General features: G+C 34.6%; 1 protein-coding gene and 1 non-coding gene across 6 annotated transcripts in view; one reads left to right on the top strand and one right to left on the bottom strand.

The window, feature by feature from the left end:
• LCOR (ligand dependent nuclear receptor corepressor) overlaps positions 1 to 16,418 on the top strand; it is a 121,988-nt gene that overhangs the window by 53,159 nt on the left and 52,411 nt on the right. The window lies entirely within an intron of this gene.
• LOC119235011 (U6 spliceosomal RNA) lies at positions 2,853 to 2,959 on the bottom strand. Its single transcript, XR_005122767.1, has one exon. It is a non-coding gene; the product is annotated as a U6 spliceosomal RNA (small nuclear RNA).

Genomic DNA, 16,418 nt, shown 5'->3' with positions numbered 1-16,418 from the left:
CCTTGTTATACATTTAACTTCAAATCATTAACCAGTTTCTAGCAATTCTTCCATCATTGAATTTAATTCTTTTTCTTTCCACAATCATCACTGTAGTTCAGACCACTGTCATTATCCCTGGGCTACTAAAATAATATGATTTGTTTCTTAAACACTGCTATGAGGTCAGACACTATTTCCAAATAGTGTGGAAAAGTTACCATATACTTAAGTCTCCAGCGGCCTTCTTATTGTCTTTTGAATTCATTAGCCTAACAATCAGTGCCTCTGCACTCTCCACAGTTCAGTCCCCTTTCTCTAATGCTGCCCTGCTAAGTCTTCTGTATAGGTGATAGTGTTTTGTTTTTGTTTTTTTTTTTTTTAACCCAAGAAATAAACTAAACAGATATGATATTTGTATTTTACAATGTGCTTTTATTATTTGGACTAGGTCTTACATACCTACCTATGTTCTTTGTTGTTTGAAAGCCCCTTGCTCTTACTCTTAGTTTAAGCCCCTTCCTTCCTGTAAGGTATGCCTCAGCTCCTGATGTTATTTCAATGCTTCACTCTGTTGTAAATATTTCATCTGTACAAATTATTTCTCAGTTAACATTCTGCCTTATTTTGTTCACTTTTTCTGTTTGAATCTTCTAACTACATTGTCAACCTCTGAGGACTGAACTATCTTTTATGCTTATGTAGCTGCTGTACCACTATCACTAGGCAAGTTGCTTTAAAGCCTAAAAGCCAGTTTAAGAGCTGCTTAATGTTCTTTTCTTGCTTACTACATGAAAAGGTGGTGTTTTTATTGAATTAATGAGGAAAGTGTCTTGAAATTTGATGTGGTATGAAGAAGAGAGACCAGAAAATTAAGCAACTATTTATGGAGTTGAAATTCATGGTTTAAATTCTGTTGGTCTGTTGACATATTTACTATTTTCTGAGCAAGTCATTTCATAGGTGTTTTGGTAGAGTAAGAGTAGCAATTAATTACCTTTTTATCAGATTAGGATTGGAGAAAAGTTCTTTGCTCAGAAATTGGTATATTCTTGTAATTGAGTTTTCCATTGCTATATGAGGATAAAATACTGCATATTTTTTGAAAAAAATAGAGAAATAACCTGGCATTTGAAACAGTTCTCATTGTAGTTATACAATTTTTAGTTGGTTTTCTAATTAGAAGAATATTTCCTTTTGACATCTCTGCTACTCATGAGAAAGCTGTTTTTCCCCATAGACACTTCACTGTCTCTGGCATATATTTATATATATTTTTTTCACACACACAATCATAACATTAATAATGGAAAAGATATAGAGCCTAGAAAATTTAAATTGCCAAGTATATATCTTTCATTGTGTTAAATTTAAAGAGGGTGTGCTGGAAGCCTCTGTAGACATTTGGAGCATTTTGTCTAAGAAGGACTAGAATCTGAAAACTGTATCCATTGTATTGAGGTTTGCAATTTAAGGGCTGGCTTAAGATTTCCTGCTCTCCATACCCCCCAAAAAATGGGGGGGGTGTCAATATTTGGAGAGTATGATACCAACCAACAGGTGGCAACATAGAACATGATATTAGAATCTCAAGTTTGAGATTGCTGTGGTTAGATAGATAGGTCATGTTTGGGAAAGCAGTTTGAAATATTCTGATTTTGGAAAGAAATATAAGTCATGCATAAATTAGATTTTCAGTAGATACTGAATCTGTAAGTATGGATAAATCAGATATGTTATATTTTACTTTTCAAATATATATGTGAAAATATAAAGTGGCTTTTTTAGAAGATAAAATAGTTGATGTACTTCAGGATCCTACAGTGGTTAATAATGTACTTTCTAAAAACATTTATGTGACAGTTTTATGTGTTCCCATTTAATCCTCACAACAACTCTCTAAAGTAGCTTAAAGACATCCCAGTTTTACAAATAAAGAAATGGGAAGAGTCAGACTTAAATATGGACAAAGTCAAGTAACTGGAATTTGATCCATAATTTTAGAATATGTGCATTTTGATAACAGAACTAGAAATAGGAGCATGGAAAGAAGAGATTAAGAACTAAGTAAGCTGCAAAGAGGGAGAAAATAGGAGTGTAAGTGGACATGAACTTGAAATAGACTTTTCGGAATCTGTCAGTAAATACCTACCTGTCAGGTTTGCTTGCTTTCCTCTTTCCTTACTTTTCTGTTGATTGACACATAGTAGACACTCTATTTACTATGAGTAAGATGTCAGGAGACTTAATAACTTGGAGAGCTATATTATTAATAACTTTGATTGATTATTTGTGCTAAGAAGCTGTATTTTTTAAGAATATGTATATCTAGAAAGGCAGACATGAGAAGGGCAAATTTATTTTTTGAGTAAACAGTGATAAGATAGAGACATAGTCTTCAATGCCCAACTAGCCTACGAATTAGTAACTGGATCTTTTTCATCTTTTTTATTAGCCTGTCATGTAGTGTTTACACTGAACTTTTGATAACTTCTGTTTCCTTAAAATACCTTAATTACAAGTTTAGATACATCCTTTCAGCATTTTCCTTTTCATTGTTATTTTAGCACATGGAAAGTTTATGGTAAGAGCAGGTGCTAATATCTAGTTATTTTCTCAAATTCTAAAATAGTCATACATGTTGAATATTATAGGTTGGGCATATTCAATCCTGATTATGTACCAAATATAGAATATACCAAGAATATACCAAAAAAGTAGAAGACTGTTCCCTCCTTGCTTATGGAATGTTAGTGCAACTGTGGATGGCTAATGCATTTAAAGGAGATTTAGATTAGGGAAATTTACTGTACATCACCCCTCCTGTACTTCCAAAACCAAAAGGAAGCAATGAGAACAAAATCCCTTCCTTCAGGTTCATATAATTTTTCTTTTTCTTGCATGTCATCCTTGAGCAGGGGCCATGCCAGTCTTCTCTGTATCGTTCCAGTTTTAGATTATGTGCTGCCAAAGCAAACACCCATATAACGGTATTCTAAAAACTAGTAAATAATACAAGAAAATATCAGAACCTTTAACAGGAGAGGCACAATAGGTGACATTAGAGTTGCTCAGTCAACGAAATGGAACACAAGTCAGACCATAAAAAGATCTGTGTTTAGAGCAATTGATTTAGTAGTCATTTTTTAAGATGTAGTGGTGAGAAATTTATAGCAAGAAAACTCATCATAATCCAGAGAAGGAGCCTGAATTTAGTGCCTTGACTGTGAAGATGCATAAGGACGGGACGTATATAGAGAATTTGGAATGAAGAGTGTCCAGACTTAGAGATTAAGTCAATGTATAAAGTAAGGGGAAAGGAAATGATACTCATGTCTAGGCTATCCAAGCCCAGATGACTTCCATGGTGTGAGGTACAGTAGTAGCCTGTTTTTGTGGTGAGAATAATGAGGTGATTAGCTTGCGGCAGTTTGTGGTGAAAGTGAACATTTAATTGAGATCTACTATTGACAGGGTTGTAGAAATTAAGTTGACATAAGAGATCTGAATTGAGTACATATTTGAAGGGCTTCTGAATTTATGTGATGATTGTAATAATTGAGCAGATGTCTTTGGTGACGGGTAAAGCACAGAATACTCACGTTGAAATATAGACCATTATTCTTGATGGTAGAAGAATCAGATTGAAGGAGGATGGAACCACAGAATAAATGAGCTACCCATTTTGGGGTACATATCCTGGTCCCTTAGTATGTGATGAATGGGGGAGTGGTAAATGGGTGGTTGTATTGATTATACTAATGGACACCTGTGCTGTTTCCCAAAACTGACCTTAAGTGGGTTGAGCTAGTACCCCCAAAATACTACTTTGAGAGAGTAATTTCTCAAGTATATTAGTTGTGGGAGCCAGACTATAATATGGCAGTGTTAATGAATAAGTGAATATTGTGGGAGTTAAGAAATGGATACAAGCTACTAATTTGAAAAGTTACCAGTGACAGAGTAATGAAAAAAACAGGTCCATAAAGAGAATGGACCATTGGTTTCAGTGAAGATTTTTTGGTGAGGAAGTAGAAGTTTAAACAATATTTATATCCTGGGAAGAAAAGAGTGGAAGGAAAGGAAGAAGTAAGTTATGAAAAGGAGGGAACAGTTGAAGAATGTAAGATTGTAAGAGAACCAACGAGAAATCAATTACTGAATAATGATGGGAGATTCCAATGGAAATTAGAATATAATCAGTATAACTGCAGAAATTAAAAATTGGCAGGAATTAAATGAAGCAGCAGTGCTTACACATAAGCACCCTGGCTAAGTGACTGCTCACATTGAGGAACTGTGCAATATAAAGATGATGATTAAAAAACAATAAGGGGGAATAGGCTATAAAATGTACTCCTGACCCCTAGTTTTCTAGTTTACACCAGCAATAAAAAAGACAGCTTGAAGAAAATTAATAAGATTACCTTGTCCAGCAATGCGATTTCTTTTAAAAATAAATTTTTGGCTCCCTTATTGATAAAATTGACTTGTATACCATTATCATCATGCATTGTTTAAGGATAGGGACTTCTGATAAGTGAATGGTTAGATGATTTTTTTGTTGTGCAAAGGATGTTGAGTCTTACTCTCTAAACGGTACTTCTCTGTTTTGCTGGTAGAGTAGTTCAGGAGATCATCTTGGTAGAGAAGCCGGTCATCTATGACTCTTACTACTGTAACTGTTGGCAGTGTGTGCTACAATGTCACAACAGGATTTGGGGAACCATTATCATAGATACACTTCTCATCATTTACTAAAACGTTAGGTGGTGAATGACTTGTATGTTAGTTAGGTGTACAGCATAATATAAAAGGAGTTTAGTAAACATTAATCACTGAACATAGTTACAAATTATTTTTCTCGTGATGAGAACTTTTAAGATGTTCTCTTAAGCAGCTTTCAGATATAAAAGACAGTATTATTTAGTATAGTTACCATGTTTACATTACAGCCCAGGACTTATTTTATAACTGAAAGTTTCTACCTTTTAAATACCCTCGCCCATTTTGCCCTAGACCTCTTATTCTTCCACATTTACCCATGTGTTTCCTGTATCTGTGAGTTCAGTGTTTGATTTTTAGAGTCAACATATACATGAGGTCATACAATACTTAATCTTTCTCTATCTGACTCATTCTGTTTAGCACAGTTCCCTAAAGGCCCATCCATGGTGTCACAAACAGCAGGATTTTTTTTTTTTTAATGATTGAGTAGAATTATAGCATGAAAATATATGTACGTGTACATTTCATTTATTTATTCATTTCATTCATCCATTGAATTGCATGAAAGATTGCTTTTATGTCTTGGTTATTGTAAATAGTGCTGTAGTGAACATGGAGATGCTTATATCTTTCAAGTTTGTGATTTGGTTCCCTTTGGCTACTGTGAAGTAGAATTGTTGGACAGTGTGATAATTAATTTTTTTAAGAAGCCTCCATACTGTTTTGCAAAGTTGCTGTGCCAGTTTACAGTCCCATCAGCAGAGCACAAAGGTTCCCTTTCTCTACATGTGAAGAAACACTTGGTATTGCTTCTCTTTTTGATAATAGCCATTGTAACAGATATGAGGTGATAATCTCATTGTGGTTTTGATTTGTATTCCCCTGATGATTAGTGGTATTGAACATCTTTTTATGTATCTATATGTTTTCCTTGGGAAAATGTCTATTCAGATCCTTTGATTTTTTTAGTTGGATATGGGGGGGCGGCTGTTGAGTTATATGAATTCTTTATATATTTTGGATATTAGCCCCTTACCAGAAATATGATTTGCAAATATTTTCTCCCTTTTTATTTTTCCTGATGGTTTCCTTTGCTGCGCAGAAGCTTTTTAACTTATTGTAATTGTGCTTATTTATTTTTGCTTTTGGTGTCAAATTCAAAAAGTCAAAATTGGTGTCAAATATAAAAATTCAATTGGTAAGATCAATGTCAACGAACTTACTACCTGTTTTTTTTTTTTTTTTTTTCTAGGAGTTTTTATAGTTCCAGATCTTATGTTCAAGTTTCTGATCCATTTTGAGTTAATTTTTGTATATAGTGTAAGATGGGTTCAGTTTTATTCTTTTGATTGTGGCTGTCTGGTTTTCCCAACGCTATTTATTGAACAGACTGTCCTCTTCCCATTGTATAGTCTTGGCTCCTTTTAGGTAAATTAATTGACAAAGACATATGGGTTAACTTCTGGACACACTATTCAGTTCCATTGTTCTATGTGTTTGTCAATTCCAAATGTTTTTAATTACTATAGCTTCGTGTTATAGTTTGAAATCAGGAAATGTGATGGCATCAGCTTTGTTCTTTCTTAGCAATGCATTTTTATGTAGGAATAAATTGCTAGATAAAATTTAGATTTTTTTTCAAAAATCTTGTTTATATCAATGTCATTACATTTTGTCAGTGTAAAAAAATTTTTTTTTGTATTTTGCACTTGGAAATTTTGTTTTTAAGATTTATTTATTTATGTATACAAGAGCTGGGGTACAGGCCAGAGATGCAAGGGATGAGAGGATCCACCAGAGACAGAGTGGGGAGCAGAACAGGCAGACTGACTGAAACACACCGCTGAGCGGAGCAGCGGGCGAGACAGGAGAGGTCTGCTGTGCCATGTGGGTTGCTCCCTGGTCAGGGATGGAGCTCGTGCTGTAGTGGCTGTGGATAGTTTCATAGGTTGTGTCTTAACCCCTTGCACCACCAGGGAGGCTCCATTTAACCATTTATGTGAGGGTTTATTCCTGGACTCTCCATTCTATTCCACTAGTCCCTGTGTCTTTTTACACCAGTGCCATATTGTTTTGATTATAATTGCTTTGTAAAAATTTTGCAATTAAGACGTGTGAGACTGCCACTTTTGTTCTTTATTTCTAAAGTTTAAATCAACAATTGTATATTTCACTCTTACATTATGAGTGCCAGCCATTGTGGTTGGATTAAAGGTACTATAAGAAAAAGGGAGTTTTAGTTACAAATGCTATGTTCAAGAAATTTATAGTACAATAGATAATTATATATAAATACAATACAGCTGTAAAATTAGTGCTGTGAGAACAGTTTAAGTGCATTAGGAGTTTAGAAAAAAAGTGGAATTTCTCACTGCTAGGTTTTTACAATGCTGTTGCCTCAAATGTACAGTTGAATATCCTGTTACATGGTCTTGGCCATCTGAACATCTACAGTCATGGAGAGCAGATAGAATTAAGGAATTGTTCTGATCAAGTTGGATTGTTGAAAATTTTCAGCCAGTGAAAGGATATAAGACACTCAGTTGACTGTGGAGGTCATTTGCATTTAATGTTTTCAATGACTCGTGCTTAAATAATGGAAGAAAACCATAACAGCAAGTGCTACTTATAGATACTGGTCAATTAAGTGTAATCATAATAATAGTTACATACACTTTTAGAGTTAATTTCCGTGAAAAGTAGTAACAGTTCGATAAACTGATATGACTAATTCATTGTAGGTTTGTTGTACATTTTGAATATCATTTATAACTTGATGTGTATCCAGGCTTCAAACTTTTGTTTTTCTATTCATTAACATATGATGGTCTGCTTAACAAAACTAAAGGTAACATTGACATAGAAAATTGTATTAAATACAACCAGTCACATTTTGTTAATGTAAAAAGTGCTAATTTACACAAAGTAAGGGTTCCCTTTAGATAACTGACCTTAAAGCATCTGAGCACTTAAAATGGTGGAACAATTTTCTTAAGACTTGCTGGCATTTAAAATAATAAGATGTAGGAGAGTGGCATTTAAATCAATGAGTTGCATCTTGTCAGTTCTTTTTAGCTCATTGCTTGAAATGTCACTAAGCCATGGGTAGCGGACATAACTGTAGCTATAGGCCCATGATTACTTGGGTTGGCCTTTCTAGCATAATTACTACAATCCTGCATGCAAACACATGCTTTTGGTTCCCTTATTTTTTATACCATATGGTATGAATTTGGGGGGAAAAAACCATTTTGGAACATCCAAATATAGATTTTCCAAGTATCCAAGTATCTGAGCTTGAATTTAGATAGGAATAATTCTAAAATGTCACCCCTTCAGTTTTGCAGCACACTGTTAAAATCTTACCTTTCCCAAAGTAAATTTTTCATTTATTTCCTTTCTTGAGGTGTCCTTTCTCTCAAAAAATAAAAAAGTAAGCAGCTTCGCCTAATTCTTATATGCCGAAGCACCCACACTCAGAAGGTGACGAATATTAGATTTAGAAAAGAAACTTTTGAGAAATGTTAATCTTTATTTATTGCTTTTGTTTAACTTTATTGTTTATTGCCCTAAGAACTATCATGCTCACATAGTTTTGCTGCTTTATTAATTCAGTAATGTCCTTGCTATTTCAGGAGCCAATGGAGTGACTTTAGTTATAGTTCTTGGAGAGATTTAATAATTCTGTCAGGGATCTACAAATTATGACCTGATTTCTTTAGAAAGAAGTACAGGGCCTCCCCTGGTGGCGCAGTGGTTGAGCGCTGGGTTGCGAAGCTGCCTGCAACCTCTGCAGCGCAGGTTTGATCCTGGGGCCGCAGCCAAGGGCCGCAGCCAAGGCACATGACTTGCAGATCTCTCCTGCCGCCCGCTGCTCCCCTCAGCAGTGTACTTTGTCAGTCTGCTTGTTCTCTCTCCGCTCTGGCTCTGGTGAATTCTCTCACCCTCCTGCGCTTCTGACTGTACCCAGTGCTTGTATAAATACATAAATAAATCTTTAAAAAAAAAAAAAGTACAAGAACATACCTATTCTGCAAAACCTCTAGGATTTACTTACTATCTGGCTCATAACAGAAGATTTCTTACTCTGTTTTGAGTATCTTCATCAAGTTATTGAGGTATTAAGGGAAGCTGGAAAGTTGTTAACTTCCATTTCCTGCTTATTAAATTCTTTGCTCTTCCTCTAATTGTATCTCAAAAAACAGTCCATAACAAAAGCAAATGAAATTTAATGCAAGATAGCTGGAAATTAGGGAGGGGCAGGTGGGAGAAAAACAGGATGATCTGACTTGTAGGAGAAAAGTGGGGTTCAGCATTTGTCCACCCTGCTTTTTTTTACTCTTTATTATGAAGTAATCTCACAGAGAAAAGTTAGAATAGTCTGTCGTTCACCTAGATTCACCTTTGTTAACATTTTGCCCCATTTGCCTTATTCATTCTAACACTTTCTAATAGATAATACCTATAACACAAACATATTTTCCTAAATGATATGAGAATATGTTTTAGACATACTCCTCATTCATATCTCTTTAGTCCTGAATATTTCAGTGTAAATTTTTCTATTTCATAAGAATAAGGATCTCTGCTTACTTGCCTATACAGTATAGATACTGAAAGTCAGAAAAGTTGATTGATTTGATGTTATCCACAGTGAATCTCACTCAAATTTTACCAGTTGTCCCAATGACTTTATGGTATTTTACATACTTCTTTATGTCAAAATTCAATTTAGGATCAATCATTGATTTGATTTTCACTACTCATTAGTCTCCTTTTATCTAGAATGATTCCTCCGCCTTTTATTTATTAATGACATTGACATTTTGGAACAGTATGGGCATTTTGTTTTATCGAATGTTTCTTAGGTTTTCTGATATTCCATCATGATTAAACTCATATCATGGTCTTTTAGCAGGGTTGTTAAATAAGTGATACTCTCTCTTCAGTACTTTATATCCTCAAGCATACTTTGTCACTTTATTCAGTAATGTGTGTGCATTTAATAAGTGATGTTAAATCTGATCACTCGACAAGGTTGATACCAAATGGGTTTCTCCACTGAAATGTTACTCTTTTCTCCCCTTAATTATCTTCCTCCTCAAACTTTCATCCATTTTAATTTTAGTATTGATGGTGATTTATTGCTGCAATCAGTTGTTTTTCTGATGGTTTGAAAATGGTGATATTTCTGATTGTTATTCCTGTATTTTTTAGTTGGCTTTGTCCTGTGAAGAAGAGATTTTCCTTTTCCCTTTTCCTCTATCACTTTGGAATCAGGAATTTTATTCTCTTCATTAGGTACCATTATCCAATTTTCCGGATTTAGTTTGTAAGAGTTCCTTCAAGGTACCTCTTACCCTTTGACATGGTCCTATCATTTTTTGAGTACTTTTTTCTTGTACAAGATACTTTAGATTCATCTTATCTTTTCCTTGCTTCAACATTGGATTCAATTTTTCTAAGTGAGAAATTGTTGATGTGTACACACTGTACACATCCCTTTTCGGCCAATCTACCACAGCTTTATTAACAAAAATCAGTTGTTGGCAGCAGTCAGCATCCTTATCTTGATTTATATGTAAAGATATAGGAAAAATAGTGCAATACCATCAATTCATGGAAGCTCAGAGAATATTCAGAATACTGTGCAAAGTGGAGCAAGTAAAACTGTTTTCATCCTAAAATTGCTTGAGAAAGGTACTCACATAAGGTTTTGAAAACAATGATACATTCAGTGTGTAGCATCTTTAATATCTTGAGTCTCTTCTGAAAAATTTGATTTATTTATTTATGCAAGAACTGAGGTCTAGGCCAGAAATGCAGGGTGTGAAAGAATTCACCGTAGACAGAGTGGGGAGCAGAACAAGCGGATCCACTGAAATACACTGCTGAGGGGAGCAGCAGGCGAAACAGGAGAGGTCTGTTGCACCATGTGGGTAGCTCCCTGGCCAGGAATTGAACTCATGCTGCAGTTGGCTGTCCATAGCTTGATAGTGCTTAGACTTAACAACCCTGCCCCAATAGGGAGGCCTCCACTTGAGCCTATATTTAATGAATTTTTTTATTGAGGTAATGTTACATGCAATAAAGTTAATCAATTTAGGAGCAGAGATTAATGGATTTTTGGTAAATGTACACAGTTACATACAACCAACACAGTCAAGGTACAGGACAGTTTCCTCACCCTGAAAAATTGTCCTTTCCTGGATCCCCAGTTTTACCTTTACTAAAATTCTGTATAACAGAAATCATACAGTGTGTATTCTTTTGTGTTTGACTTTTTTTCTCATTCAATTCTTTCATAATTACTTGAAATTTTTTAGTTTTTATATTAACTTTTATTCCTTTTTTTTGCTAATTAGGTTGCCATAGCATGAATAGGCCTGATTTGTTTTTCCGTTCACTTTTTCTGTACTTTTGAATTGCTTCCACGTATTGGCTTTTATGATTTATTCACATATAAATCTTTGGGACTATATTTTTATTTCTCTGGAATAAATATCTAGGATTGGAATTACCGTATAGAATAGTAATTGTATATCTGACTTTATAAGATATTGCCATATGGTTCACCACAGTGACTGAACCATTTTACGTTTCCATCAGGAAGGTATGGGAGTTCTGGATTCTGCAACTTGCCAATCTTTATATTGTTGATCTTTTTTAACTTCAACCATTATGGTGGGTCTATAGTGATAGCTCATTGATAATTTCATTTTCCTGGTAACTATTTATGTTGAGTATCTTTATCACTTATAGAGTACATTTGTTTGGGTCTTTTGCCCATATTTTAAAACTTACATAACACAGTACTTGTTCTTTTTAAGATATGTATAAAAGACTTAATTTTTTCTCTTAAAATTAATTTTTAATGTCTTATTCAAGAAATCTGACTAATGCAGTATCAAATGTATTTTCTTTCAAATGCTTGGTAATGTTAACTCTAATATTTTGGTATTTAGTCCATTTCTAGTTCATTTTTATATAGATAAGACCTAAGCATTGAGTTTTATTGTATTGTATAAGCTAATCCAGTTGTTATAGCACCATTTGATGAAAAGATCTTCTTTACCTCCATTAATATCTTTATTAAGTGGGTGTTTTTCTGGAATCTGTTCTGTGGCATTGAACTATATGTCTATCCTTATACAGTACCATAGTGTTTTGATACATGGAATTAAGTAGTACAAGTTCTCCAACTTTTTTTTTTTCTTTTTCAAACCATTTGGCTAAGGTAGGTCCTTAATTTTTCTGTAAAAATTTTCAAATCAATTTATTTCTCAAAAAACCATTAGAATTTTTGACTAGAATTGCAATGAATCTATAGATCAATTTTGAGAGAATTGCCACATTGAAATTTCCAATTTATGATCATGGTTAATCTCATCTTTATGTCTTCTTTCTCAGCCATGGTTTTTTTTTGTTGTTGTTTTGTTTCTTTCCTTCAGCCTAGAGAAATTCCTGTAGCATTTTGATAATACACAGAGATAGTTACTTTAAGTTGAAGAGAAATAAACTCTTATTTGGTAACATCTTTTGAATATTCAGTTTATTTACATTCCCCTCAAAATGTAAAACATGATAAAAGAGTGTGTTTTGGATTGTGTGGGTAGAGATAACCAAAAGTTTAATAAAAAAAACTTCAGCTCTTTTCTGTTGAAGAAGATCCCAAACCCATTCATTATTACTTACCTCCTCCCCTGCTTTGGGGAATCGATCATCAAATCCTAAAGCACTGGCAGCTTTTGTAGCTCTCATTCCCTCTGTCTCTCCCTACCACCCTCAAGCTCCTTTAAAGGAAATTAACTTAAAAGTATATTTCAGGGCCTCCCTGGTGGAGCAGCAGTTGAGCGCTGGGTTGCGAAGCTGCCCGCAGCCTCTGCGGTGCCAGTTTGATCCCCGGCTGCTCCCTGGCCACCAGAGGAGGGTCCCACATGGTGCGCAGACCTCTCCTACTCTGCTCCCCTCAGCATTGTACTTCAGTCCTTCTGCCTGCTCTGCTCCCCGCTCTGGCTCTGGTGAATTCTCTCACCCTCCCACGCTTCTGACTATACCCAGTGCTTGTATAAAATAAATAAATAAATCTTTAAAAAAAAAAAAAAAAAAAACAAAAAAACTAACCATATTTAAAAAAAAAAAGGATATTGCAAAGTTGTCACAAACCAGAGAATATAACAACTAATAATAGATGGCCTATACTTTGCCCCAAAAGCTCTGTATAATTAAGTTTTACATAGAAATTTTTCATTTATGCCAGCACTATCAGTTAGAAAAATATACATAAACAAAAAATCAACCAAAAGATGTGAAATACATATAAACAACAGAGTTTTCATTGAGATTCGTTAAAGTCAACTTGAATAAATGTAAAGCAGTTCCTAAATGAGAAATCTGATATTTTAAGGATGTTCTGTCCTTTATTATTTTTGAAATATAATGCTTCAGATAGAATGCATTGTCTAATTTGGGGAGTTGGTGTTGGGAGGAACAGAATTGACCAAGTTATTTTCAATATAATCTGGAAGAATTAAAAGTTGATTGGGCAAGACTTAATTGAAAACCATAAATAATGAGTGGGACTTTGCCTTCCCAAGTACTGAGACTTATAAATCTTATCATAATTTTAAAATGAAATAAACTTGTTTTAGAATACCAGTATGTGATTTTTTAAAAAGTACCCCAAGCAATTAAGAAATGAAAGATTAATGGTGATGAGATTGTTGGTTAGTCAATATGTTATTTCTGGTTCATGAATGAGCAAAGAATATGAACATAAAATTCACAGGGAAAAAGTATTTAAGAACAACAATAAACTAGGGGAAAGTATATTCAGTAATCAAAGTGTATACATTGACACAATGAAAGGGTCATTTTCACCACTCATGTTTGCAAAGATTAGAATAAGCAGTAAAATCCAGTGTCTGCAAGAATAGCAACACAGTACCCCTGAACAGTGTTAGTGGGAATATAAAATGGTATAACTTTCTTTTGGAAAAATGTTTGGTAGTGTGTTTCAGAAAAAGGAGACATTATTTCTGTGCTTTCTTTTTGTGATCTATCTTAATGAAATAATGAGATTTTGCAACAGATTCATTAAAACACAGCTTAATTTACAGTGGTAAGAAAACTGGTTAAATCTAAGTCCAAATTATGGTTAGCTAATTAGATGGATGTTTTCAGTATTAATGGGAAGGGATGAAAATGGTTTCTGATATCCAATGTAGTTTTTAAAAATTAGTATATCGGGCCTCCCTGGTGGCGCAGCGGTTGAGCACTGGGTTGCGAAGCTGCCTGCAGCCTCTGCAGCGCCAGTTCGATCCCCGGCTGCTCCCCGGCCACCGGAGGAGGGTCCCACATGGCGCGCAGACCTCTCCTGCCGCCCGCTGCTCCCCTCAGCAGTGTACTTCGGTCCTTCTGCCTGTTCTGCTGCCCGCTCTGGCACTGGTGAATTCTCTCACCCTCCCGCGCTTCTGACTGTACCCAGTGCTTGTATGAATGAATGAATGAATGAATAAATAAATAAATCTTTAAAAGAAAAAAAAATTAGTATATCTACATATGCATTTTAACAGGAAATAAATCAAATTATGAGCTCTTTTATAGGGGTGGTGGGAATACCAGAGATTTTACTTTTCTTTCTAACTTTCTGCACCAGGTAGTTTTAACCAATATTCCCATTAAGTGGAAAAACAAGCATTGTTTATAAAAGCATAGGCCTCATAGGATTTCTATGCCATATATTTACTTCAAGGAAAATGAAAATGTAGTTGATTATAGCTTAAAATTTTTTTTTTTAGTAATGATGATATTTTATGGATGTTTCTTCCTTTAGTATTTTAAAATATACGCTTCAGATCAGAACACATTGTCTAATTTGGGGAGTTGGTATTGGGAGGTAATGATGAGATACCCTTGTTGGTATACAAGAATCCAAGGTAAGAGAACCCCTGATAATGTTAATATAAAGTTTAGCAACTTGGTTGTTTTCAGTTTGTACATGGAAAGATTCTTCATAGATTCAAAGAAAACAAAAACTGGATTTTCCAATACTGATTGCTTTGTCGTTCATGAAAGAATTTACTTTCAAAAGACTTCTGACACAACAATTTATGACTCTGTTTCGTTGGTGCTTATAGTGGTTATTTAACATATTTCTTTGCTAAGCATTCTACTAGAAAAAATATATAATGCCCAGCTTAGCAAATTCCACATAATTTTAATTATTTGACTATTTTAAATATAAATATTGCTGTTTAATGTAGAAAAATAATAAAGTGATCTTTCAAGTAATCCAGACTAAGACATTAATATAATAAACTTTATAACCTTAATTGGTTCTATAAGTAGGACACTATATAATTTTGTATTATGGAATTTAAGACATAATTCCATTAAATAGTGTAAGCCTTTGAAAGAATGCTGGAAACTTTGGGTTGTCAGCAAAACATAAATAAATAAATAAAACAAAGCTGTAAGCTCTTCTTTCACCTCTCTCCCACAACCCAGCTTTTTTGGTCCTTTATTAAGAAAAGAGCTTTTAAAAATATGCCTGTTCCCTACTCCAGAGTTACAGAACCTACAGAGCTGTGAGAGTTTATTCTTGGCATATATACTTATATTAAATTCTAAAATGAGAGAAGAGGGCCTCCCTGGTGGCGCAGCGGTTGAGCACTGGGTTGCGAAGCTGCCTGCAGCCTCTGCAGCGCCAGTTCGATCCCCGGCTGCCGGTGAGGGACCCACATGGCGCGCAGACCTCTCCTGCCACCCGCCGCTCCCCTCACCAGTGTACTTCGTCCATCTGCCTGTTCCTGTTCCCTGCTGTGGCTCTGGTGAATTCTCTCACCCTCCCACGCTTCTGACTGTACCCAATGCTTGTATAAATAAATAAATGAATCTTTAAAAAAATAAAATAAAATAAAATGAGAGAAGAGAAACACCTCTGGCTAACAACTATTTAGTCTTGATGACCAGTTAATTGCTAAATCCCAAAAGATAACAGCTTCTAGAAGACAGAAATTTTAGTTCACATTTCCAGCTTTATTCCTATATAATACTGGGCTAAATTACTTAGTACTTGTTCTTTATCATTAGGTTAAAAAATGCAAAGAACAATGGTTTTTGTTTTATGGAAATGTATGTAACATCATTTTGTTCTCTCTTTTTGCCATACCTAACATAATGCCTTTTAGAATTCACTAATTGAGGAGAGAGGAGATAACATGATTTGTATTATCTTTATTGGCTCTATTTCATGTGAACTTCTTTGGTTTTGTTAGTTCATTTAATGTTGGTATATGTACATACAGTGTGGGAGGATGAGCTATATTTTGTTTATAACTATTTTTGTTTATAGCTATATTTTGTAAATTTTTAACTTGGTAATCACATGCAGTTGAAAACAAAATGATTTTGTTACATTTTTTATTTTTGGCTTTTGTGGATAAAAACAAGTAAGCTGAACAGCCATTTAAACTCTTAATGATAATTTCATGATGAATATCTCTTAACGGCATACAGCAAATAGAAAATCATTTGTTCAAAAAATCTACTGTATCTCAGTAAGAACGAGAGTTTGGCATTTGACCCACTCCCATCCAACTCCCTGAATTCACCTTGAGGGAACTGAGCAAGAATGGGGCAGATTGAGGACACCTCATGACTTCTAGTTTGATGTTGTAGATACTTTATTTCAGGCAATTTAGGTCAAG

The sequence above is a fragment of the Talpa occidentalis genome, unplaced genomic scaffold, assembly GCF_014898055.3.
Source record: "Talpa occidentalis isolate TD23 unplaced genomic scaffold, MPIMG_talOcc4v2.1 talOcc4.8, whole genome shotgun sequence".
Taxonomy (NCBI): Eukaryota; Metazoa; Chordata; class Mammalia; order Eulipotyphla; family Talpidae; genus Talpa; species Talpa occidentalis.
The sequence above is the reverse complement of the archived record's forward strand: the minus strand, read 5'-3'. Positions and strand labels throughout refer to the sequence as shown.